The sequence below is a fragment of the Saimiri boliviensis genome, chromosome 15 (assembly GCF_048565385.1).
Source record: "Saimiri boliviensis isolate mSaiBol1 chromosome 15, mSaiBol1.pri, whole genome shotgun sequence".
NCBI lineage: Eukaryota > Metazoa > Chordata > Mammalia > Primates > Cebidae > Saimiri > Saimiri boliviensis.
In genome coordinates, this window is record NC_133463.1 from 34,249,479 (window position 1) to 34,275,217 (window position 25,739).

General features: G+C 36.6%; 1 long non-coding RNA gene across 1 annotated transcript in view; it reads left to right on the top strand.

The window, feature by feature from the left end:
• The window catches only part of LOC141581407 (uncharacterized), a 95,047-nt gene extending 69,671 nt beyond the window's left edge, over positions 1-25,376 (top strand). Inside the window, exons 4-5 of the long non-coding RNA XR_012513992.1 lie at positions 21,422-21,485; positions 25,249-25,376. This is a non-coding gene — a long non-coding RNA (uncharacterized LOC141581407). The remainder of the gene's footprint in view (positions 1-21,421; positions 21,486-25,248) is intronic.
• The last annotated feature ends 363 nt before the right edge of the window (positions 25,377-25,739 follow it).

The window sequence follows — 25,739 nt, forward strand, 5'->3', positions numbered from 1 at the left end:
GGTGCAGCAAACCACCATGGCACGTGTATGCCTATGTAACAAACCTGCACATTCTGCACATGTACCCCAGAACTTAAAGTATAATTAAAAAAAAATTGTAAACGTATAGTGTGGACATTTGTGAAAGAGCTTTATATACAGCACCAAGTTACTTACTACAAGTTCAGTCTCTAAATGTAGGAAAGTAGAAAGAGGAAAAAGACTATGGACATTAGAGCTAAACAGAATCAGGTTTTAACCATGGCTTTGCCACTTCCTTGCTGTGTAACCTTGGTTACGTGACTTAAGCACGCTGGTCTTTGGTCGGTAGTGTGGTTGTGCTCCTCTGATGAGATAATGTCTGTGAGTCCACCTGTGCTTCATGCTAGCGCAGGGCTTGGTCGTATGAAGCCATTGTTTAAATAGAGTTATTATTCAAAGAAGGCCAAGGAAGAGTCTAACCCGTGCATCTCTTTTGCTGAACTCGAATCTAGAAACAGATGGAAAGGGGTTAAAGTAGTTAAGGGATTCCAGATGTAGCCAAAACCACAGAGTGGCTGAAGGTTGTCTGAGAGCCTAGATGGCAAAAGGAAAGCGAGGACCAGAAAAAAGGGCAACTACCACCTCTAAGACCTGCTACTACTTGGTTCTCTCTTTTTTATCTTTGAACTACTTAATAAACACTAATTAACCCTGCTCCCTGTGAGACAGACTTGCCTAGGGCACCATGCTCTTAAGAACTATACACAGTTCCTATAATTGACTCGATTATTCTCATTGCCTGGGACATCAGTAAAGCTTTCTTCCACCAACATCTTAGGGCCATAGGAAAAAACTCGCATGGATACACCTACATCTGACCTCGTGAAATTGAGGGTGCAGTCCAAGTGCCACAAAGAGCAGATACCATCTTTCTGGCACAAAAGTTCCTGACTTAAATAAATAGAAGAAGGGTCAGCCAAAATTATTCATCAAGCAGTATAAAAAAAAGCAAACAAGCCAAAGTAATCAATTAAAACATACAGCCATGCATACATTCATATGTGAAGGACGTATTTGATCATGCTTGTGTCCACGTGCTCAAAACCGGAAGATTATTGTACAGTCCCTTTACTCCCTCTCTAGCCAAAGCAACTGCAAATGCTCTTTTCAAGCTCAAATTGCAATATTAAAGATCTACCTCAAGTAAGCTGGGTACAGTGGTGCACACCTGCAGTCCCAGCCATGCAGGAGGCTGATGGGGGATAAACCATTGAGGCCAGGAGTTCGAGACTAGCCTGGGTAACATAGGATGACCCTGGCAAAAAAAAAAAAAAAAAAGGAAAAAAAAAAAAACACCTCTAGTGCTAAATCACTTTTTCTTAGCACCTGCTGTCTTTAGAGGCCTTTTATATATGTCTGCTTTAAAAGGTTCTCTGTTTGTTTTTGCATATTTATGCACCTCAGATAGATTATCCTCTTTTTGACGGCAGTAACGTAATCTCTGATTTTTTTCCTTCTTATTGACTGGTCCAGGGGAAGGCACCCAGGGTATTGAGACTTCTGACTGATTTTCTGCAGTTCTGTTTGTACACACCCTCTCCATCTGTGTGGTCATTCTTCTAGATTCTTTCTGCTCTGTTTATGGCCTTTCCTACTACTCCCTTTTCCATAACCTTAACTCTGCCTTCTCTTCCATTTCTACTGTCCATTCATACTTGAAGGCCTAATTCTAGCACCAACTCTTTCACCACCTGTGGCCTGATCAGCCTAACCATTAGATCATTTCTTTCTTTGCATTCTGATTGTGTTGCCCATCATAACATTCAATTACTCCCAGTTGCTTTTATAATTTCTAGCTTGATCTTCCCAACTAAGTACCTTAAGGAAAATGACTTATGTCTGAATTTATTTTCACTGATCCATTCGGCAAGCAGATTTCTTTTGTTATCTCCAGTTGCCTAGCCAGTTATGATAGAAACATAGTAGACACTCAGTAACTACTAGTTGCTTGTTTAGACTAAAAATTATTCCCAACGTGGGTTAATCTCTAGTAAATCCTTTTCTTGGACTATATTAGAAAAGTGATTCTAGGCCGGGCGCGGTGGCTCAAGCCTGTAATCCCAGCACTTTGGGAGGCCGAGGCGGGTGGATCACGAGGTCAAGAGATCGAGACCATCCTGGTGAACATGGTGAAACCCCGTCTCTACTAAAAATACTAAAAAAATTAGCTGGGCATGGTGGCGCGTGCCTGTAATCCCAGCTACTCAGGAGGCTGAGGCAGGAGAATTGCCTGAACCCAGGAGGCGGAGGTTGCGGTGAGCCGAGATCGCGCCATTGCACTCCAGCCTGGGTAACAAGAGCGAAACTCCGTCTCAAAAAAAAAAAAAAAAAAAAAAAAAAAAAGAAAAGTGATTCTAGTTTTAAGTTGTACTTGCTTTATACATCTGTCCAAAATTTTTACCATGCATTTCTTCTCAAAATAAAATAGAATTTTCTTGGCCATTAACAGGGGAGGAAGAAAATAGACATCTATACACACACACACATATGTATGTATATAAACGTATATATGAAAAACAGAGAAGTATGAACAGTAGTCCCTGTTATCTGCAAGGGATATGCTTCAAGAACTCCAGTAAGTGCCTGAAATCTTGGATAATACCAAACCCTATTATACCATTTTTTAATATGTATATAACTATTAATTTAAAAATTAAGTACAGTAGATTATTAACAGTAACTAATAATAAAATAGGACAATTATGTTAATATACTATAATTAAAGTTATGTAAATATAGTCTTTCTCACTCTTGAAATACTGTAATATTTTTGAACTATGGCTGATGTGGGTAACTGAAATTGCAGAAGGTAAGACCATGGATGAAGGGGACTATGACATATAAATATATGCATGAATGTATTTATATAAATATATAGATATTGATTCATTTTTGTTGTTGCTATTGCACATGTTTTATGTTTCTATCCCAAGTGTTTAACATTTGTCCTCTGATCTACCCACTGTCCATCTCTGCAGCCCCTTCTCCTACCCTTCTAGCCTTTGCCATAATTCTCTAGACCTACTGACTTCTTTGAGTACCTATAACTTGCCATGCCTGCTCTGATTTTTACGTCCTTTTGCACACACTGTAGAATCTATAAGAATTATCTCCCAACCCCGATCCTCCTCATCTTCTTTCTTCTATTTAGTTCTCATTTATCTTTCAGAATTCAACTTTAACGTCACTTATTTTTTGGAAAGGTCTTCCAGATGCCACAGCCTGAGGGGCCACACACCTAAAACATGCCAGTCTTCCCCAGTGGTAAGATGCCACCTTTTGCCAATGCCTGGATTCTATGCTCAAGGAGCCAAGTCCTGGATCTGTTTTGTTTACCTCTAATACTCCCAGTGGCGCCACAACACCAGATACAAATGAGGGGCATATTGACTCTCAGCAACCGAATGGATTGTCATAGGGAATCTACTAATACATGGGGACTGGGAAGTCCTGCCTTTTCCAGCTATTCTGAAAAGCAGGTTCCTGCTTGCTCCCTAACTTATCTATGTAGTTCAGTTTACTGACTTTCATTTTATTTTTTAAAGATGTTGAGCCTCTTAATATATAAAATTAGATTAAAGATAATCCTGGTTTTATTTCAAATTGCTTAGTTGAAGAAATTCTGGCAAGTTTTTTTTTTTTTTTTTTTTTTTTTCTAGAACAACATTATTCTTTTAGGACGGCAAATTCTCTTTGAACATTTTCCAAGTGTGTGCCCATTTAAATATTTACTTGGAACTGTCTTTTGTTTTTGAGAATTTTTTTTTGAAAATTAATTTTGAGTGCAAATTATGGCTATGTAATCCATTTGGACAAAAGCAAGCTGGTTGCCAGGTTACCATTTTAAATGGGTTCATAAAATAGTGCTTGGTAATATTACTTTAATCCGGTGTTTACTGTACCTGGCAACTGTCCTTGTATGCTTCAAAAGCATTTAGATAGGATGTTGGTACTAATAACTAAGGGGCCACCACTACTGGGTAAATAGGATTAGAGTGAGACCAAGATCTTTTGCTGCTCATAACATACATTTAAATACATGAGAGTCAAATTTGGCAAACTGGAGGAAGTTTCTTTTAGGTACATGAAAGCTTTTCTTGCCTGGGATATTTTATTTATCAGAATCATATAAGGGCTACTTAACACTGGAGGAAATGCTTTCATATTTGGTTCTGCTTCTTACATCTTTCAGAAAAGAGGACCAGACACATGGCGAGAAAATCAGTATGGCACCCAGCTCAACATGCAGGTGGATGGACAGCCGCGCCGCCCTGCTGCAGCTGTGCCTTCTGGCAGGCATCTAGGGCTCCTCAGCTGTGCTCGGAACCCAAAAATAGGTACTTCCCTTCACTTCCTTTCCTGACTCACCTCAGATATAATGAGACTTTCTGCTTACAAAAAGTACAGCTTTACTTTTATGCTCACAAAATCACCCGATGACGTGAGGATGCCAAGGATCAAATGCAAATAGCGTGATTTTTTTCTCCAATGGAACCAACAAACACGGCCCGGTGCCTGCCCTGTGCCACTTTCTTTTAGTCTCAGTATTCTCACAGTCTCCTTTTTAAAGAAAGAGCTACCCTTATTGAGTCCTTTTGAAAAGAGTTCAAGTGTCTGCACACAAAAGTTCTTGCATAGGGTTTGGGTAATAAAGTAGAGCAATTTTCGGTATTCTGCTTACAGCAAACTCAGGCAAGGTGTTCACCAACAGCTGGCCTTTTCTTCCTGAGCGCACAGCGGAGGCACATGTCCAGCCTCCCTTAGGAGCAGCTTGGGGATTGGATTCTGGCCAAGGTAATATGGGTAAACGAGGGTGCACCGTTTCCAGGCCTGGGCGATGAAACCTGCTCAAGCCTCTGCTTGCTGTCTGCTGCCTGTAAGGATTGTGTTTGAGGTCTCCAAGGCTTTAAACGGAAGGATTGCAAGTAGAGTATCCTCCTGGCTACCACTGAACCATGATATGAGAAGAAATCAACTTGTATTTTATAAAGCTGCTGAGGTTTGGGGTACTTTGTTGGAGCAGTTAACCCAATCCGACAATTGTGTGCCCCTTAATCCTTATGACACTCACAAACTCAGGAAAATGGCCACTGTGAAACAAAGCAGCAGTCAGCAATGAACCTACAACCTGAAGGGGAGGGTAGAATAATCCAGGGTAGATGCGTCTCTTGAGCCTGACCTTGTCACGGTGATGGGAGGAATCTGAAGTTCATGTGACCTGCCCCCTGCTCTATTTTCCAGATGCAGCATGGACCTCCTCAAAATGCTCCTGCAAACTTTTGTATCCTTTAAAATCCACATATACATTGATAATTATGATTTGTCATACCAAAGAGGCTACTCTATTCACGTCTTGTCTTCCATTTTTCTACACAAGAACATTTTCTTTAAGGCGAAAAGCAGATAGATTTGACCTCAGGTTCTCAGGATCATCACAGGCTTTTGGAATTGCAAAAGGTGTTCACAAAAAATTGTGTCTCGTGGGTCCTGTTCATTGGATGTGCTTATAATTCTTTGCTTAAGCTGAAAAATATGTCCATGAAGAAAAAATAATCAAAGGTAGATTTGTCAATGATTCAGTTAATCTGCTCGTGATAGCCAAAGAAATCAGGTAATTCAAGCTGAAAAAGACAATTCACTTAGAAAAGACATTTTCAGTTAGGGCCAGGCAGGAATATCTGCCTGCTGGTAGGCTATTGCATTTTTGAAGAAGTATTTTATTTTCTTGGGAAATACAAGTGTAGAAGAAGTATCCAAGTACTTGAAATAAACTTTTCTCTTCCCAAATAGCCTTGGGCTATCAAGTTCCTGCAAGGAAGCAGGCATTTCCCTTCTGAAAAGGGAAGGCTTTAGCTTTTGGCAGTTAAGCTTAAGAAGGGGATTCTTATTTTCCTTCCCGTCTATATCACAGCCCCCAAAATAACTCAGCCACAGTAGAGTTGGTATCCTTTAGCACCTGCATTGCTGAATCTCCTAAGGCTTCTAAATTCAATTTATAAAAATTGGCTCTAAAATTTTCAAAGGGCTGTGGGATAGGGAAAATGGGAGATTAGAATCCAAAAGGGCCTGTGGAGGAAACAGTGGAGATTTAAACTGCCTTCTGTGTGCACAGCTGCCCTGTTACTAATACTTTTGCCCAGGAACATCTGCCTGGGGCTTCTCCACATACCCAGGGTGCAGGCCGAGGGTTCAGTAGTGCAGACCGTGATATGGGATTATCCTTGCGTGTGTTCTCCTGTAACTGTGGTTGGTTCCAAGCGGAACTGTTGGTGATCCAGAAACAAAGTGATCTCCTTTCCAGGAAGCTATAGTAAAGGATTAAGAAGCTATAGAGGCATATGAACGTTTTCCATGCTACTTAGAACTTGACCAGACTCAGCTTTTAATCAAAGTTAATCAACCCATCTGAGGCATATCAGAGAGGCCATCCAAACTGGGATGAATGCTAATGCCGTGGGGGGCATCCGGGGCCTTACTGGTAAAAGGCAAGAGAGCCTCTTCCTCCAAATGTGCGAGATGCTCCACTGTGTGTGGCCATATGTCTGCTGCAATCTGTGGCCTTACGGATGGAGAACTCTCCCGCCCCCAAAGCACTATGTTAAACATGGAACAAAACTGGCAGTGCCAAAGGGTAAAAGGCATTCACCGCATTTCAAAGACAATCAAAATATTTTTAGTAGCAAAAGGGTTGGTAAATGAATACACCATGGGTGTGGATTGTTTTCTATGGTGTTTGATCAAGAATGAACAGAGTCTTTAAAATGTTTAAAAACTGGTGACTATAATATTAAGGGTTTTATTTTCTTTTAAAGCACAAGAATACTGACAGTTCCAAATATTTACCATTTTTTCCAAAACTGCCACTGGGGAGCCTCTATATACACCCCAATAAAATGGCTATTTTTCAAATAATGTTTGGAATTTTCTCTCACAGAGTGCCATCAGAAACTGGCTTATTTTATTAAACACTCAGGTGTGAGTTGTCACACTCTATGTATGTAACATGGGTTTGATTTTTTTTTCTAAATAGCCAAAAGTTTTAAACCTATGTGTTGTGATTAAAGTTTGTAATTAAAGAGTTGGATTAGAGAATAAAGGGACTTATTTAAAAGTAACTAAATTTGGGTGGGGGTGCACTAATTTACAAAGTAGCTTTAAAAACCGTGATCTACAGGAAATTCTTGAAATGCTTTGGAAAATGGTAAAATGGTAGAATAAGTGGCTAGCTTCCAAAGATGGTTTAACAGGCAAATATTTATTTGGGTCTTTACATAATGGCACAATTATTTAAAAGGTCAGTTTGTTCAGAGTTTCAAGTGGACTTTTAACATGCACTTTCAGTAATGAAAGATAGGGTAAGTTTGACTGCCTCCTGCTGAGGACAACTGGCAAAGCACAAAAAATATTTTCAATCAAATTATTGGAAGACATTGGAAGGCCAATAAGGCATGGAAAGATTACTGGGTCAAGTTTGAAGAAGACAGATCCTCAGAAACATGAATGCTGCATTTGGGGTCACCTTTTTCCTAGCAGCATCTGCCCATTTCTGAATAGGTGGTTAAGTAGCCTTGAAGATTGCAAACAATTCTCCCAATAGTCTTGTGGAGATGGGAGGACAAAAACTAAAATAGAGGGGCTGCTGGTAGTGCTGGCATAACACCAGTGCTTTGGCTTAAAATTTCAAAGTTTCTCTAGGAGTAAAGACTGTAGGAGTAGGGGTAAGCCAGAAGTACACAGCATCTCAAAAGGAATGAAGACCAGATTTAAATCACCTAAATCTTTTAAAATAGAGTGAGATAAGACTCTATTGCTAGCGTGCAGAGCTGAAGATAACATCAGAACTGGACTAATCTTATCTCCATAATTTTTCATATGCAATGTTCAGCACTCAATCAAAATAATCAGATGCATAAGCAGACAAGAAAGCCTGAGGAGGTAAACAGACTATAGAAACACACATTCAAAACTACGAATGAACAAATGAAGATTTTAGAATAGCTATGTTCAATATATTTAAGGAGAAAAAAGATATTACTGAGAAGTTCACCAGAGATCCTGAATTATATATATAACATATAATATATAATATATAGAGAGAAATTAAGAACTCAATGGAGGTAACAGTACATTAGACACAATTGAAAAATCAGTAAATAAACTAATAGACAAGAAACTATCCAAACTGAACAATGATGAGTTAAAAAAAATGTAAATTTTAAAAGAGAGGGCAAAAACATAGAGGACAGTGTAAGAAGCCATGAAATCAGAGCCCTAGAAATAATAATGAGAGAAAATAGGGTATGAGTGACCAATGATAAAATGGTAATGGCTGAGAATTTTCCACAACTGAAAAATCCATCAAGACACATATTCAAGAAGTATCATGAACCCCAAGAAAGCACACTGGGGCATGTCAGGGGGTGGGGGCCTAGGGAAGGGATAGCAGGGGCTAAGGGGATTGGAGAGGAATAACATTAGGAGAAATACTTAATGTGGGTGACAGGGTGATGGATGAAGCAAACCACCAAGGCACGTGTATACCTATGTAACAAACCTGCACGTTCTGCACATGTACCCCGGAACTTTAAGTATAATAATAAAAAAAAAAGCTGTATCTAAATAAGCTGCTAAAATTCAACAGGGAAAAAAAAGAATATGTTAAAAACAGAAAGGGTATGAAGAAAATGTAAGAAGAAAAATAATTAGACTGTCAACTATCTTCTGCAAAGAAAAAATAGAAACCAGAAGAAAAGACAGTAACACCTGTAAATACAAGAAAGCAAATGACTGTCAACTTAGAATTCAACTCAGTCAAAATATCCTTCAAGAATGAAAGTTGGGCCTGGTGCAATGGGTCATCCCTGTAATCCCAGGACTTCGAGAGGCAGAGGCAGGTGGATAGCTTGAGGTCAGGAGTTCAAGACTAGCCTGACCAATATCATGAAACTTCAACTCTACTAAAAATACAAAAATTAGCTGGGCATGGTTGCAGGTGCCTGCAATCCCAGCTACCTGGGAGGCTGATGCAGGAGAATCACTTGAACCAGGGAGGTGGAAGTGGCAATGAACTGAGATTGTGCTATTGCACTCCTATCCGTCCTGTGAGACAGAGTGAGATTCTGTCTCAAAATAATAATAATAAAGGTAAATAAAAACTTTAAACTGAAACAAATTGAGAAAACTCATCACTAGCAGATCTAAACTAAAAGAAACACTGAAAGGTATTTTTTGGGCAAAAGGAAAGGATGCCAGATGGAAAGTTGTAGATTGAAGAGGAATTAAAAACACCATCATCAACAACACAACATAAACATGTGGGAAAATAAAAGTTAATACTAAATTTAATAAACAATATTAATAACATCTTCTGGAAGTTACAGTATACAAAGAATTTAGGTATGCAAGAAGTCAATGGTGTTCAAAGTATTCTAGGGTCCTTACATCAAAGATAAAATTAGTAATTTATACAAGAATTTGAAGAAATTTAGGAGTACCCATGGCAACCTCTAGAATAAACAGAAAAATAATAGGAAAAGCTAATAGAGGTACAGTATAATTGAAACATTAAAAAAATAGCAAATAATTTCAAAAGAAAACAGGGAAGAAAAGAAAAAGTAAATAGAAAAGGCAGGACATAAAAAGCAGATGATCAACTTAAATCAAAATACACGAGGGATTACATTAACGTAAATGGGATAAGCAATATTGTAAAGGAAATTCTTTACAATATTGTAAAAGGAAATGTTAAATGTGTCAAGAAAATAAATAAGTAATGTAAGTTTCATAAAGGATGAAATAAAAGTCATTATTAATAGTTACTATAATTGTATATATAAAAAATCCAACGAATCTATAGATAAATTACGGGAATAATAGGTCAGCTTAATTGTTGAGTGCAAGAACAATTTTAAAATCAGCTGTATTTTTTTATAATAGCAAAAATTACTTTGAATACAAAATTTAAGGAAAATAAACTATTTAAAATATAAAAAAGCCATTAGCCCTAAATAATTCTAATAAAAATGTGTAAGACAGAAAATATAGAGTTCCACAAATCAATAATAATGATGTAAAACCCAGAAAACACAATAGAAAAATTGGCAAGAGGTTTTAACATTCTTTAAAAGGATATCAAAATGACTAATAAAATATACAAATATGTTAATCCTCATTAGTTATCAAGTTATCAATGCAGTACAAACTGAAAACACAATGATACGCCACTATACACATTGGAATAGCTAAAAATAAAAAGACCAAATAACTATTGAAAATACTGAGTTCATGAGAATACGCAGTTGAATCTCTTTTTACTGTTGTACAGAGTATGTGTTGTTATAACCATTCTGAAAAATTGTTTATTGTTGTCTTTTACAGTTAAATATGCATATATCCTAGCATCCAGCAATTCTGCTCCTGGGTATACACCCAGAAAAAGGCACGCATATGGGCCACAAAGAAACATGTGTAAAATAATTCATAGCAAAATTATTAATAACAAACCTAAAATGAATCCAATCCAAGTGCTTATGAACAGTAAAACTGAAACTTATGTAAGTATATATACACACACATAAGTATGTGTATATGTGTATACACTTACAGTTATCAGTTGAATTCTATTTTAACAATGAAATGAATCAGGAGTATACAAAATAAAATGAATTAATCTTATAAACAATATTGAAGAAAGACTCAAAATATCCACTCAAATATTCCATTTGTGTAGATTTTGTAAACAGACAGAACTAAGCTGTAGTCTTAGAATTCTGGATAGTGGTTATGTGTGCTGAGACATGCTTGGGAAGCCATGTAAGGGGATTTTGGGGAATGGCCAAGATTCTATTTTTTGCCTTACAGTAACTTGGGTGTTTGCTTTGTGATCATTAATTGTACAAAACCTTTATAGATTTGTACACTGTTCTATATTTGTGTTTTCCTGCTCAATAACTAGAGTTAAAAAAAAATTAATGAAGGGCACTTTCTGCTTCTTGAATATGTTTTCTCATCTACAAAATGGTGATAATAACATTGGTTTTCAGAGCTTTTCAGCATTTAACACGATTACAAATATAAAGTGCATAACAGAGCTGTTGGTACCTAGGACACAATAAATATATGTGTATGGCTGGATATGCCGTATGGCTGGATGTACTCAGTACACATTGTTTGAAGACAATGGTCTTTTCAGTGCTGCTAAAGGCAAAGCTGGTTTGTCTCATTGCATGTAATTGTAGCATATAATTAAATGGATTTATACCACTAATATTTAATAATTAAAAGAAATGTCCTCTCTAGGACTGTCACTTAATAGTATCTTATTGCAAATAGGGACATAGGAAGATTATGCCTAACATTCTGTTTTTGTAAATGATAAACTGTTTCAAATTCCAGTCTTTGTGTTTGTTGTATGACCTTGAGCAGGGTGATATTCTTAATTTTCAATTTTTCTATCTGCAAAATTAGGCTAATAAGAGAACTTAAACCACATAGGGTTATCATAAGCATTGAATGACATAGAAAGTGCTTACTAAGTGCCTTAAGCCCTCAATACATAATTTTAGCTTAAAAATATACTAATTGCAAAAAATTTTGTTTCATAATTATGGGCTACGGGAAAGAGTGCTATATTTATCTTCTAAAATGAAACTGGTTTGAATCACTATCATTTTTCAAGTAAAGATTCTAGAAATCTTAGCCTATAAACACAGAATTTTAAAAATAATTTTATTAACATCTTTTGCAAATTAATTACACAATTTATACTAGAAAACAAAATATACCAAAATATTTAAAAATCTCACTGCATCTGGGGACAATATTATAGCTAGTTTTTGCCCTATAAATCTAGCCAGTCTATTTTCAGGATATCAGGTGATTTTTAACTTACTAATTCAACAAACATTTAGCAAGTGTTTCTCTCAGATGCTTCTCTGAGCACAAAGATAAATAAGATACTGTCCAAAACCGAGCAACTCACATTCAATGTAAGAAAAGTAGCAAGATATTTATTCAGTCACTCACTCAAAATTTATGGAGCACTGCTAGATGATGGACAGTCAATGATAAATGGTCTTTATGGCCTCTGCTTTTAAAGAGCACACGGTCTAGAGAGCATGATAAATTCCAATAATATGTTCTAAGTTTTATGATGAAGGACACAAGAAGAAACAGCTGACTCCCCCTGGGCAAAGCAGTGGTCAAGAGGACGTGACAGCTGAGCTGTGTCCTGAAGGATGGATAGAAGTAACACCATGTTAAGAGGGAAATGTGTATTTCAGCAGGTTTGGAGATCTGCAAACATTTCAACGAGGCTAGAACCAGGTGGATGGAAACAATGAAGGAAGAAGGGGCTGAAAAGTAAAGAGGAAGCCAGATGGCAAATGACTTTTAACTACCATGCTAAATGCACTGGACTTTATTCTTTGGCAATTTATGATTATTAGGTAGTTTTAGGAAGAGTAGTGACTTGTACGTGTTTATGTTTTAGAAATAGAACTCTGTTAAAACAGGACATCCTAGAGACCATGTATAGGACAGAGATGAAGGTGGAATATGTAGGAGACATTTCAAATACAGAGCTAAAGATGCTAATAACTGCGTAAGTGTGACTAGGAAGAAGGCTGGAATTTTAGTGGTGTCCTTACAGCTATAGGATATGCAGGAGAAATGGGGGAAATTAAAGAGTTTAGTTTCTGGTTATCAGAGTTTTAGGTGCCTAAGGAATAAACAGAGGGTGTCCTTGAGATCAAGGATCACATTTCAATCTATACAGGTTATTGATATAAATCTATAACCATTTTCCCCATCTGATAAATGACAATAAGAATGTCTTCAGTTGTAAATTAAATGTGTTATATTAATGATTTCACTTTTCTAATGAAAGGCTGATAAAGCCTTCAGAGCAAAAATAAATTCTGCAGCCCCTCTGAAAATGTACCATTAGATGTCTCCAAATATTAATTGCTCCAAATATCAAAAGCTACATTCTGTTACATTTCCTCTTCCAAATGTCCCTAAATCTACCCACTCTCACTCTTACCACTGACCCCAAAAAGTTTCCCCAAAAGGGTTTTAAGTGGTATCTGTAAATAGAATAAAAACTATAATTTAGAAATTTAAAGAGCAAAGAGACGGAGAGATCCAAGATGGCTGATCACTAGCAGCTCGGGATTGTAGCTCCCAGTGAAAGCACAGAGAACGAGAGGATGCCACACCTTCGCATGAATTTTTGTTGCTCACGCACCAGGAGATTCCCAGCGGAGGAGCCCCACGGGTCGCCAGCGCTACTCTTGTGACCGGCGAGGCGATTTTGCCGGTGCCTCAGAGCGTCGGTTCTTGGTGCAGAGTCAGAAAAGCACCATCAATCTTAACGCCGCTGATTTAGTCGGCACAGTGGGTGGCTCAGATTTCGGCGCTGAGAATCAATAAGTTGGACGTCCACTCAGAAACCCAATTACAAAGACGGTAATTATAAAGACCACAGATGGATAAATCTACAACGAAGGGAAGAAAACAGCCAAAAAAAGGCTGAGAATACCCAAGATCAGAATGCCTCTCCCTCAGCAGGGGATCACAGTTCCTCATCAGCAACGGAACAAGGCTTGATGGAGAACGAGTGTGTTCCAATTACAGAAGCAGGCTTCAAAATGTGGATAATAAGAAACTTCTGTGAAATAAAAGAACTTGTTCTAACCCAACCCAAAGAAACTAAGAACTTTGAAAAAAGGTTTGACGAAATGTTAACAAGAATACACAATTTAGAGAGGAAAATAAGTGAATTGATGGAGCTGAAAAACACAATACGAGAACTTCATGAAGTATGCACAAGTTTTAACAGCCGAATTGATCAAGCAGAAGAAAGGATATCAGAGGTCGAAGACCAACTCAATGAAATAAAACTAGAAGACAAGATTAGAGAAGAAAGGATAAAAAGGAATGAGCAAAGTCTCCAAGAAATATGGGACTATGTGAAAAGACCTAATCTACGCTTGATAGGTGTACCTGAATGTGACGAAGAGAATGAATCCAAGCTGGGAAATACACTTCAGGATATTATTCAGGAAAATTTTCCCAACCTAGTAAGGCAGGATAATATTCAACTCCAGGTAATACAGAGAACACCACAAAGATATTCCTCAAGAAGAGCAACTCCAAGGCACATAATCGTCAGATTCACCAGGGTTGAAATGAAGGAGAAAACACTAAGGGCAGCCAGAGAGAAAGGTCAGGTTACCCACAAAGGGAAGCCTATCAGACTTACAGCAGATCTCTCAGCAGAAACCCTACAAGCCAGAAGAGAGTGGGGACCAATATTGAACATCCTTAAAGAAAAGAACTTTCAACCAAGAATTTCACATCCAGCCAAACTAAGCTTCATAAGTGAAGGAAAAATAAAGTTTTTTGTGAACAAGCAAGCACTCAGATTTCATCACCACCAGGCCTGCTTTACAAGAGCTTCTGAAAGAACCACAACACATAGAAAGGAACAAACAGTATCAGCCTTTCTAAAAAATACCAAAAAGTAAAGAGCATCAATATAATGAAGAATTTACATCAACTAATGGGCAAAATAGCCAGCTAATATTAAATGGCAGTATTAAACTCACATATATCATTATTAATTCTAAATTTAAATTGACTAAATCCCCAAATCCAAAGACAGGTAATTTGGATAAAAAACTAAAACCCATCAGTATGCCGCATCCAGACCCATCTCACATTCAAGGATACACAAAGACTCAAAACAAGGGATGGAGGAAGATTTACCAACCAAACAGAGAGCTAAAATAAATAAATAAAAAGCAAAAGTTACAATTTTTGCCTCTGATAAAATAGTCATTAAAGCAACAGATCAAAAGAAGCAAAGAAGGACATTATATAACGATAAAAGGGTCAATGCAACAGCAAGAAGACCTAAAGATCCTAAATATATATGCACCCAATACAGGAATACCCAGACATACAAGACTAATAAAGAGACTTGGACTCCCACACAATAATAGTGGGAGACTTCAACATTAATATTAGAGAGATCAATGAGACAGAAAATTAACAACGATATCCAAAACTTGAACTCAGATCTGGAACAAGTAAACGTAATTAACATTTATAGAACTCTCCACTTTAAATACACAAAATACACACTCTTATCAGTACCACATCATATCAACTTAGAAGTTTAAACGAAATGTTGGTTGGCTCCTTGTTTGTTATTCTCTTCCCTCATTTTCTTTCATGTCCCATTATTAAGGACAATTATAGGCATACCCATAGTTAGACTGCATTCTAGCCCGGGCAATAAAGCAATACCCCCATTTTCTTTCCCTCTTCCTCTTCCTCTTTCTTCCTCTTCTTTATTCTTTTTCTTATTATTCTTTTTTTCTTTCTCAAAAAAAAAAAAAAAAAAAAAAAAGAGCAAAGAGACATGAAACTATTTGCCTACCTTGGTCTTCTCTTCCTCCTGGGATGCAACTGTTGGTAAGAGTTTTATTTTAAATTTCGAGTATTTGGCTTTACTTTACAAAACAAATACTTCCAATATCCTAGTGTGCAGTTATTTTTTTCCTTGAATAGTCACTTTGTATACATTTCCCTGCTTATACCATCAGCTCATTGAGGGTATATCTTAAGTGCTGGATTTTCTAAGACCCTCAGTATGGTACTTTGCATATAGTCCATGCCAGGTATAGTTATTTGATATGTTATTTTAACTGATAAAATTATATCATTAACTATTTTTAAGAACTCAAAGGTTAAACTTAAGGTGCAAATCTTGAATTTTATAGATAAGGTGCTTGTGTTTTCAAAATGCTGCTAATTTTCTTGGAAGATACATATCATGCCCTCACAAAATGAGCATTTCAAATTCCTTGTTAATGCATTCTCTGAATTATAAAAAGAAAATTGTTAAGTTTGATTCATAAAAGGTAAAGAAAAGAGTAACTCACATTTTGGTACTCAGGGTGTTAATACTGTTTTTCCCCCCTGTTGTTGAACCCTATGATTTGCCAAAGAAAAGAATGAAAGCCACAAATACCACAGTGACCTCACTCATGTCTTCTTAGCCAAGTGCTTGTCATATTCATCAGGTGGCCAGCCGGAACATTTATAAAAGCCACAGGGCCTTTAAAATGAATTGGAAACAGGTTTGTTTCAGTGAAATGTGGAGAATATATGTTACCGCACATTGCTATTGTCAAGGGGCATTCCACAGTCCCTCCCATTTTACAAAGTATAATTGAAGTATACCACAAGTTAAAAGGAGACAGAGGTGATTTTTAGAATCAACCAAACCTGTTCCCTGAATATTAAGGGCTCATAAAACCTACTGCAGTTCCTGCATGCATACAACTTAGCCTCTGTGGAGGAGACTGGTTTAGTCCCCTGAAGGGATTAATTTCCTCATAGATGACAATGGACTATGCAAAGCTACTCATCAAATACTTATGACATCTAACATTGAGACATATATAGGGCTAAAATGTGCCTACCCACTGGGAAAGAAAGCCCAAAAAGGTAAAAATGATAGGATTTTAAGATGGGTCTCTAGGTAGAATAATACAAAAGCACGTGAATTCATACCAACTGAGTATTATTTCTTACCAAGAGAGCACCCTCAATCGTCACTGAAGTAAGCTTTAGTGAAATCTGTCTTTATGTGGACCAGCAGCTTGATTCTTTCATTGTTTGTTGATTACAGTAACATTTGTAGTCCTAGAATATCCAGACAGTTAATTCTAGTGATTCATGCTTTATTTTGTTCGACCTTTAAAGCATTTTTTAAAGTGCCAGTCATCCACTAAATCTATAAACCTGGCACACCAATTGGTTCAATTCTTTGCTTGCTGTTAAGTGTTTATTGAATAAACCACAATATATCTAACAATATAGATAAAGTCCACTCTAAGGATCCACTCTAAGGACTTTATCTATTTAGAAGCTAAATTGGCTTAAGCGTTAGTTATATATATATATATATATATATATATATATATATATATATATATATAAAAGGGTCCTAAACAAGCATATATTGATTAAATTTTAGTTAGGTTATGGGGGATGGACTTGAATGGAATACCATGAGAGAAAACAATGGCTAAAAGGAGTTGTGGGAAGTGAGAGTCTTCATTTGCCTTCACTGTTCTGAGATTTCACCTGAAAGATGTGGCCTGATGAAAAGTCCTGAATGTCAGGATGTTGGTGGGGCTTTTGCAGACCGGAGACAAAGCGATTTGGATCAAGAGAAGGAAATCCAAAACAAATGTTCTAAAACCGAGATGTGAAGCAGATTTCTCAATGAAAATAGAAGATTTATTTTAAAAACTAGGCAAGACTGGAAATTATCTGGTGACTTTGATCAATATTAATTATGTGATCAAATCTGAAATTGAGTTGAGGCAGCTTTTCTCCACTGTCTTGATTGTTTACATGTTACATAATTGAATTAAGCATATATTTGCACTCATGCTTCTGAGAGTGTGGCTATGAGTGCAACCAAGTCAACAGCCTCCAAATCACAAAAACAGTGTGATGTCAAGTATTTCTACTTTGAGGACCTGGAAACCACTTTATGAAGTTTAGCGGGGAATAAATAGAAGGTTCTGTGTGGGTGATTTTTTGACACGGAACTTTCTATGGATATCAGACTCAAGGGTTCTATTGTTTCCTGACACTTATCTGTATACAAATTTCCTCAAACATTTCTTTTCTGAAACAACAAAAATAACAAAATTAAGAGTTCTGGCTCAGAAAAAGTTGCTGTTTTTATTGTATTTAAAAATTATTTTAGAAATAATGATATTACTGTGTAACTACTGTATTTACATTGACTTATGTAATATACAAAATCCTATTCCTAAAGCTCTTGTCTATTTATAAAACACTTTTGCATTTATTATCTCATTAGATTCTTTATTTACCCTTTGAAATAACTCCTACTGTCTGTATTCAACCGATGTGAAAAATAAAGCACAGGAGATTATGTGACCTGCCCAACCTTATACAGCCTACAGCAGCACAACTTAAATCCCAGGGTCCTTACTCCTAGAGTTTTTTTTTTTCTTTTTTTTTAAATTGCAATAGAATATCTACTAGAATATAGTGAACAGTCACGCTGTGGAATATTATTTCTGGAACATTGGAGATCAACTCATAAAATGCTAAAGCAGCAATCTTAGATAGGTATGGACAATGATGGCTCTATCTAGCTTTTTAAGGAATAGAACCTGTCACAGGATGCAGATTCAGTTCAGCTTTTGAAGTCAGCTTGTCCCCTTCCTTCACCGATGAGGTATTGGAGATAAAATGGAGGAAGTGGCCAGAACTTTGCGTGGATGACTGAAACCTGGCTGCTGTCTTTGTACACATACCAAACTCACCTCATGTGCTGAGAATTCTTCTCATTAGAGACGGTAGGAAATTAAAAGAAACATAACCTACAGGGTAAAAATGAACTTTTCCTTTGGAATGACAGTAGTTTACCAGGTTGAAAGCCAGAGTGACTCAGATTTATCTTTAAAAGGCTGTAGCAATGGCTTGACTGGTAAAGCACATACTCCTCAGGTCAGCACCATTCCACTGAGACCCTCTATTCTTCTGAGCTACAGGTGATAAACTGTGATAGCTTTGGAGAATTGGGGTGTAAGGAGAGGAGGTAAAAGGAATTTGTTTACACAAACTTACTTCCAGATGTCCTAAATTATAAATAAATAATCATCATCATCTAAGCTGTCCCATAAAAGAATTCGTAAACAAAGACATTTGCAGGATAGCACTTTAAATGAAAGAATTACAGGGAAAAAGACAGACACTAAATCTTTAGTGGTGAATGGTGAGTGGCTTTACAGCTCTGCTTCCAACGTATTCGATGCTCCCTACCAAAGAGCAGCCTCACACAGGATGAACCAGTAAATCGTTAATTTTGTTCAACCTCAGAATCCCGTGAACTTTTTAGAAGATATATTCAATCTTCATTTGTAGTTTGAATTTGGCTACTCTTTACAATTTATTTGTAATTTGTTTATAAAATTTATTTGTAACAACACTCGTGGTGCTTTTGCAGTGATTCAGATTTGTGCAGAGTGGTAAAAAACTGGACTCCCCGTTTGTGCCCCTTCTCAGCAGAAAGAGAACGAGACAGTACTCTGTCTTGTTGCTTCAGTTCTCATACCGTGTACAACCATCTTCTCCACTGTCTATTTTGTGCCACTTTTGTGTGTGTGTATTTTTGTTTGTGGTGGGCATTTTGCTGTTTAAAATGGCCCTCAAGTACAGTGCTAAAGTATTGTTTATTGCTTTTAAGCACAAGAAGGTTGTGAAAATGTGCCTTAAGGAGAAAATTGGTGTGTTTGATAATCTTTGTTCAGGCATAAGTTAATGAATCAACAATATGTATTTAAAAAGGTTTCTTTAAACAGAAAGACACATAAAACAACATAATGATGGGTTGATGAAATATAACCTATTTCCCCTAGAAGTAACGGCTCTGTGTTTGTTAATTCAGTGTTGCCAGTGACTTTAGAAAACACATACTCCCAGCAAATAATAAGATTTGACTATGGTTTTGTTTCTAGTATTTAGAATTACCAATTATATAAAAGGCAAAACAATAATTTATATTACTATTTAGAACTATAGAAGTTGTAGCTACAAACCCCAAATTTTGAATGTAATAAAATAAGTAATAATGTAGTAAGTTTTGAAAAATTTGCATTTTAAATGTATGTAAACTTGAGTATATATCTGTACATTTTCCGGCATATTTTGTTCTCTTCAATGAATAGTTAATCATTTCAAAAGTAATTCAAGTGAATAAAACATTTCAAAATGTTGTAAATGGCAATGCTTTCAAATGAAATGAAGCCCCAGTAAATGTGTCCAAGCTATGACTTTGAAAGGACTCTGTATTTTAATAGAGTTAGTATGACTGAGATATAACTCCATGAGTATTTTTTGATATGCATTAATTTTATTGCTGAATAATAGTAGTCATTTGCATTTGCATGCTTATTGTGATTTTAAGGCCTATGCATGTGCACTAAGTCACTTTGATTCTCTGAAATGTGGGCAGACATTTGGGTTTCACCACCGCAGTTTAGCTGATGAGAAGAGCAAATTTTGACCAGTAAATTACTTGCCCATAGTAACATGTACATGCCACTGTTGGGATTAAAATCCAGAAGCCCTTAGATTATGTTATATATTTTGCCTTGTATTTTCATGCCAAGGTACATTTCTAACCTTAAGAAGTTTTCAACCACAACTTTTTTTTTTCTATTGGCAAAACTAAATCCAAAGACTATTGGAACTATCCTAAATGTATGATTGTTAAATATTTCCAATTTAAAATTTCACATACTTATATTTGAAACACTGATTTTAAACAGTAATTTCACTTTACATTTGCTTCTTAGAAATGCATGATATCATGTCTATAAGAAGTATTTACTGAGATGCAAGTTGAATTTGTAACTTGCGTCTTATGATTCTATGCTAAAATTTCATCTCTTAGCAAATCTAGAATTGAGCAGTGAATGTTTAATTTGAGGACACATGTAAGTCTTGTTTATACTCTTTATATATATATATACATATATATGTATGTATATATATATATATATATATATATATATATATATATATAATTGCACTTTAGGTTCTGGGGTACATGTGAAGAAAATGCAGGATTGTTGCATAGGTACATACATGGCAATGTGGTTTGCTGCCTCAATCCCCATCACCTATATCTGGCATTTCTCCCCATGTTATCCCTCCCCAACTCCCCACCCCCTACAGTCCCTCCCCTAGTCCCCCCGAACAGACCCCAGTGTGTGATGCTCCCCTCCCTGTGTCCATGTGTTTTCATTGTTCAACACGCGCCTAAGAGTGAGAGCATTCAGTTTTATGCTGAACAAAAAGGGAAACGCCAAGATAAGAAAAATGCAGCTGCCGTAAAAAATGGTCTTCAAAATGTTGCTATTATGTTATCCTCGAACTAATTTTTTTTAACATAACTATGTTTGGTAGCTATAATATTGAAGAAATTTGGGGGAAAAAAAGACTTTCTTTTTGCAGGGAGTGTGTGGAGGTGCAAATTTTCTTGCACCTGACAAATTACCTTATTTTAAATGGATTCAACAGTCTGTGAGGGGGCAGATGTTCATGACAACAAAAGAAGGACAAATCAGACTTAGTTTAAAAAGGAGCATATCGGAATAAATACGACATGTGACTAGTAGCCTAGAAAAGGGCTATAAGGAATAAAAACTTGACATAAATGAGAAAGCAGAGTGATGGTGTATATCAGACAAGCAAGGAAGGACAGCCAAGTAGCAAGATTTTGTGGAGTGAAAAACTTATCTGCAAAAATTTCAGCATCTAATGAAATTCTTTACAGGATTCAATTCCCACCCACTGTTCTCACGCAACCCAACAGAGAAGAGGGCTTGTGACTGTGTAAGGTAATTATGCTCATTCAGACTTCAATAACTTTGAGGTTTTTCAAGAGGTTGATTAGGTCACGGAGTCACTTGGATTTCTAGATACAATGTTTATTCCCACAACATTTCTAATGTAAACATCAGATTGACCTGAATGGGCAAAGCTTCTCTTTGCTATACCTATGTGGATATAGTAATTATAGAAGTTTCTATCAGAAGATTGAGGATATAGAGGGATGTATATAACTGGCTGAAAGTTTGCTGGAACTAGAAAGAACTTTGCTTCATGAGTACTTTTAATGGATTGGGGCTAGAGAGGGCCCTGCTCAAAAGCTAAGCATGGTGCAAAAGATTAACCAGTGAGGTGTGCAATTAGAATGCTTGTAGAGACATTCTGCTATGTTGTTGTTTTGTAATAGTCATTGTATTGTAATTATTACTGATTTGTTCAGTATTGTTGTGAGCCTTTTATCCCTTCAAATATTCTGTCAAACATTTAAGTATTAAAAGTGTGACTCAAATACACAAAGGTTCCAAACAGCTTAGATTGGTTGCACATGAAGCTAATATTTTTTTCTTTTTTTTTTTTTAGTTTTTTAAAAAAGGAGTCTCACTTTGTCACCCAGGCTGGAGTGCAGTGATGACATGACCTTGGCTCACTGCAACTTCTGCCTCGTGGGTTCAAGCAATTCTCCTGCCTCAGCCTCCCCAGTAGCTGAAACTACAGGCGTGCGCCACCATGCCCGGCTGATTTTTGTATTTTTTAGTAGAAATGGTGTTTTGCCATATTGGACAGGCTAGTGTCAAACTTCTGACCTTGTGATCCAGCTGCTTCAGCCTCCTAAAGTGCTGGGATTACAAGCGTGAGCCACTGCTCCCAGTCGAAGCCAATATTATCGAAGAATATTCAGTCATTTGAACTAAAGAGAGAACATGAAAGAGAAAGAATGGACTATCTCCAACCTTTAAATGAAAAGTACAAATGAAACACTTTCAATAACGGAATAATTTAGTTTTTCTGAATTAAAATAAAGTAGGCCACATCAATAACACAGGTAGAACTTTGCTCTAAACACTCCTTTTACAATTAATGATTAGCCTTCTAATGCCTTGTGTGTGAATTGTATTAACGTTGTGGATTAAAAACAGTATGGGGTACATTTGGGAAACATAGTTGATTTTTCTCCCCAGGACACCAGAGGATATTTTTCATTTTAGAAGTATGTAGCTTTGCCCTGTAGACAAATTCCTAGAGAGTTATTTGGGAAAAAAAAAAAGTTTTTGTAAATAAAGGCAGTTTTGTTAGCATTAAAATATTGTACTATATGTAAAATTACAGTAAATTCGAATTCCTTTTTGGTAGAGTTAAATTTTCAGATAATGCATTATGTAAAGCAAGGTGGGTCTCTATGCAGAACTCTTGGTGAAAGGGTTAATTCTGTTTTCTCAAGTGCCTAATTTATTAGAGAGTTACCTTAGGCACTGGAAGCATCTGGCTCAACATGTACGTATTTTTCAAGTACAAATTAAGGACTGAGAATGAGGCCAAGAACACGCTGTTGTATGCAGCAATAGGATGGACTCACCAACAGAGAAAGGCATAAATATTGCCTCAGATTTTAATAAATATGAAACTTCATACACATTAACAGTTCTTTCTCAATGTCCTGAAAACCCTAAGTCATTATACTTGATCTCTGCTTAATGTTCTGCATGTGTGAACCAATTTGGCTTGATGGTGCATTCGGCAGGTAGGGCATTAAAATAAGACTCCTCTTTTATTTGTAAGATGTTTTTAAAGAAAGACTGTGTTATATGACTTGTCCTGCAATTTGTGCCAAGATATGTATCTGCATGCCCATTTCTGCCTATCCCATCTAATCTTAGAGGGAGGACTAAATAGTAATTTTGCATGCCATTAACGAATCATGTTGACTGCCCACCTCTCTTTGGCTCTATTTATTTAAATCAGGGTTAATTCTGGTTAACTGAGAAAAAAACTTAACAAACCTTTTGCAGTTGCTTTGTTTCTTCGTGAATTCTCAAAAGTGGTCAAAATAAGTTAAACCTTATCGGGGGTGTTGAGGTGGCATATAGTATTACATTGGAAGCTTTAGTGAGAGACAAGATCAATTCCAGTTTCTGCTACTTCTTTTACTATTTCTCTGATGTCACATTATGTGTATACAGATGATGCATGTTTCCTTAAATCAGGGATAAATTGTTCAATGACTGGAAGACTCTCTGTGTCAGAAGCAGAGTTCACAGGCACATATCGGTTGTCTTGGGAGTGTAGGGAGATGCCTGTGCATCAATGACTGGATATAGAATACATTAAAGTGCATAAAACTTGGATGGAGAGGTTTCATGTGGACAATGGAAATGCCATTTCCATGTATTTGCCAATGTAGATATGCAAGGTGAAATAAAAGCCAAACCTCTTTTGGCTAGTGTCCATATCTACCCTGATGCAAAGAGAATCTCACTTTGGGTAATGGAGCTCTAATATCTCACTTACTATATGTAAAGGAACAATACAAGCAGCTGAAGGAGCTTCCCAGGACAGACTAATTTTCAGGAGAGAGAATGACAAGGAAGACTCAACCCTGCCTCTTGCTCTGTGCATTACAAAGGCATCCGGGCTCCAAGGTGATCAGTTTGACCTTTCTCTTAAGCACTGTCTAATTTTTTTTTAAACGCTGTTAAAAATGCCAACATGCAAATTGTACATAAAATATTTAAAACATGAGCCCTCCCTTTGAAAAGGTGAATTAATGAATTCATCAATCAAAACCCTGAAGTTCTGAAAACCTCTAATTTACTCTTGTTGTAATTTAGTGGGAGAAAAGTAGCCTTCTGCTGGATAGCTCCACAGAAACGTAATTAACCTTTGCTTTTGATGGAACAGGTGGGACAATTGTTAGAGTAGGATGATAAATACACACACACACACACGCAGACACACACACACACACACACACACACACACACACACACACACACACAATCTTATAGGATTATTACTCCCGACCTTTTTGTGAAGACCAAGATTTGAAAATACTGCAAACAATAAATGACTAATATAAGCTGTTGCAATAGTTGTTTGTAGACAGGTATGTAGAGCCAGGCAAACACACATCCAAATGTTAACAAAGTATATAATGATTTCTGTTACAGAAATGGAGGTATCTTCCCCTTCTAAATTTTCCAATGATTTTTTTCAATTAACATGTATTACTATGAAATAAAATAAAATAAAATACCGACATCCAGTATCTACCGGCAGGTGCCCATAGCTGATGGCCACAAGCCATGTCAGCAGCAGCATATTTTCAAGCAGAAGTTGTAGCACGAGCTAAAGTGCTTTCATGGGGACAATGGTCAGAATATTTCGCATTGAGGCTGCACATAACAGAGATTTGATTCAGTTCAAGACATCCAAGAAGATAATTCTCTTCTCATAAGACTGAAGTGTGTAAATTAAAACAAGATGCTCCTAGCTCTCTCCTTCCTCTTAGCTACTGTCTTCTGCTGATTCAGGACAGGGTTGGTTTGTCTTCCTCACTAATTCTCACCAGAGCCCCAGTTCTTTCTCGCCTTTGTATAATGAACTCAGAGTTCATTTATATTGGATTCTAGACTATGTTTAAGCCTTGGCAAAAGCTTAGGAGGAGGATGAAGGCATTTTGTAACACATGGAAGCTTTGATACAATACAGAGGAGAAAGATTTACTCTTCCAATTTTTACAAGTTATTGCTTCTTTAATTAATTTTACTTCCACAGGTGAAAATGGATATACCATTTCTGGGAAGAGAAAAGAAGCCAATTAAAAGTAGGACATGTCATTACACTGACAAGAAATGAATGTACCTTCTTTAGAATAAAGAATCCATGTATTCCTGCGGCTCTGATTTATTCTTAGGTTTCTTGTCTCACTCGTTAAGGACCCTTTGGCCACTAGCGTTTGTGTATGTATGTTTGTGTGCATGGCCATGTGTATACCATGATATAAATATAAAGGATTTAATATTCTTTTTTCACCACAAATGTAGTTTATATTTCAATATAAAACTTAATTTGACTAAGCAGCCATGATTAATGCATTATCTAATTTATCTTGCTTTAGTAGAAACAGCTCAATTCAGGTTGTAGTTTTAACATGTTCTTCTTTCTTATAATACCTTTCTCCAAATGATTACGTATATGTTCACTGGAATCAATGGAAATGCTACAGGAAATCATAGGTTTTAAATTCTCTTTTTCAAAAAACTAAA